This window comes from Petaurus breviceps, unplaced genomic scaffold (assembly GCF_028583685.1).
Source record: "Petaurus breviceps papuanus isolate PSGF00001 unplaced genomic scaffold, PetGlider_PUasm1.0 76, whole genome shotgun sequence".
NCBI lineage: Eukaryota > Metazoa > Chordata > Mammalia > Diprotodontia > Petauridae > Petaurus > Petaurus breviceps.
The window spans coordinates 28,361,946-28,364,327 of record NW_027186473.1 but is presented as its reverse complement, the minus strand read 5'-3'; the positions used below and the strand labels follow the sequence as shown (position 1 = coordinate 28,364,327).

At 53.9% G+C, this 2,382-nt stretch overlaps 1 pseudogene; it reads right to left on the bottom strand.

Moving 5' to 3' along the window:
• Window positions 1-575: 575 nt before the first annotated feature.
• On the bottom strand, window positions 576-1,870 carry LOC138174768 (RNA-binding protein 42 pseudogene; annotated as a pseudogene).
• Window positions 1,871-2,382: the final 512 nt, after the last annotated feature.

Genomic DNA, 2,382 nt, shown 5'->3' with positions numbered 1-2,382 from the left:
GAATGCTCTCCCTCCTCACTTCTTTTGTTTGTTTGCTTTTTGGAGGGGTAGGCAGGGCGATTTGAGTTAAGTGACTTGCCCAAGGTCACACAGCTAGAAAGTGTTAAGTGCCTGATGTCAAATTTGAACTCAGGTACTCCTAAATCCAGGATCCATGCTCTATTGACTCTGCCACCTAGCCACCCCTCCCTCCTCACTTCTGCCTCTGAAAATTCCTGGCTTCTCAAGCGCTAACTAAAGGCTCAGCTCAACTAATTTCTGCAAGGGGAATTTCTAGATTCTCCCAGTTGTTAGTCTGTCCCCACTGAAATTCCTTTGGATTTTTTTTGTATTTGCTTATCTACGTACATATTCCTTCCCCCACCCTCCTCCCCAATAGAATACATAAGCTCTTTGAGTGAAAGGACTTTCATTTTTCATGTTTCATTTTATTTTATCCTCAGTGCTTAGCCCTGTGCCTGGCACATAGTAGGTTCTTAATTATTTTTATTTTTTTACAAGAAATCAAATTTATTCAGATTGGGAACAGGGGTAAGGTCGCATATGGGATAAAGGGGGAATCTTGGAGATCTGGGTTATCTAAGTCCCAGCTTTTTTTTCTCCTTCTGCTTCTCCGAAACAACATCCAGGTTCCGGTCCTTCCACATGCTCTTGCGGAGCTTGATAGGACCAGAACCCACATACTTCCCGTTCATCTCCCTCATGGCCCGCACATAGTCACTGGGGTCCTTGAAACTGACAAAGCCATATCCCTTGGTCTTGCCTGTGAGCTTATCCCGTATAACTTTGGCCTTGAGGAAGGAGGGGAATCGGCTGAAAGCTCGGGCCAGGATGTCATCATTCACTTCGTTGCCCAGGTCTCCACAGAAGATCTGGAAGTCATCTGCGTCCCACTCCAGGAGGCTGAGGTCTTCCCAACTGCTTCCAGCCGCCGTCCGTATGCAATGTTTGTGCTTCTCCGGCTTCTCCCTCTTCTTGTCCTCACCCAATGGCTCTAGGACCTCAAGGGCCATGAGTCCCGGGGGTGGCTGGGGCTCAGGCCGGGGCTGGGGCCTGGGCCGGAGGGACAGGAGCTCAGGGATCCGTAGGGGTGGGAGCAGGCCCCAAAACACTTCCAGGGATAAAGGCAGGGACTCGGGCTCGGGCAAGGGCAAGAAGAGGCTGGGACCAATGACTGCAGCAGCTCCTGGGGCCCCCCACGGCCACACCGGCTTCTTCCAACCCAGAAGCTGAAGAAGCTGCCACAACCACAGCAGTGGCCTCCTCCTACTTTGGTCGCAGGCCCAGATCTAGTTCCCCGGGGGGCTGAAGGCTTTTCTAGGAGAGGCCTCAGGGTCGCCATTGTGCCAAGTGGCGCGCCTGGTGCCCGGGCCATGAGTGACATCATGGGGGGTCCGATGGGACTTGGCAGGAGAGGCCCAACCAGGGCCTGACGTGGCAGCCGAAGAGCCATGGGCCAGGGGGCCCCAGCAGCCAGGCAAAGGAACATGGTATCCCGGGCCTCGGGGCTGTCCAGGCGACCTCTATCTCCCCCGGGGCCGAATCCACCAGGGCCCACAAAGGGGCCGGAGGGACCTCCAAGGGGTGCGATGACGGTGGCTGCCGCAGCTGCCCGGGCCTCCAGGCTCTGTTGGACCTGCTGGTAGGTGTTGGTGGCAATGATGGGGCAGATTGAGGGTACATGCTCCACAGTTGGTACGACGAGGGCTGGAATCCGGGACATGGGAGCCCCCAAGACTTCCTGCTCAAACAACGCCATCTCCGCCTCCATCTCTTTCAATCGCTCCTCCCCACTCTTCCCGGGCGCGCCCGGCCCTGGGCCTGAGGGCACAGCTCCCCCCAGGCCCGAGAGCTGCCTGGTCCCGGCCATAGTCCGGGCCATAGTCCGCGCACAGCTGCTTCCCCAGCGGCCACCCGCTGGCGGGCTGTGCGGGCGCACTCCGATGACGCACGACGCACATGCCTCCTAATTTATTCTTGTGGACCAGAAATTATTTGGAAGGCTGTTAGTCATAGTGAACAGAGAGCAGACCTAAGAGGTTCTAACACTTGGGTTTGAAGTAAAGCCTCTGACCACCCTCCCTCCCACGCACACACGGGCATACGCACTAGCTGGGTGAGCCCAGATAAGACCAACCAGTGCTGTAGGCCAACTCTCTAAGAACATACATTTTGCTCTGCTGCCCACCTCCTTATAGGGAAGGGATGGACTTGAGCTAAAATGTACGTACCATTTTAGACATGGCTAATGAGAATTTGTTTTGCTTGATTATGCATATTTCTTACGAGGCTTTTGCATTTATTTTCTTTTAAATTGGGGAGATGAGTGGGAGGAAGAGAAAATAAATGCTTGTTAATTCAGAAAGAAAATAAAATGAAAGA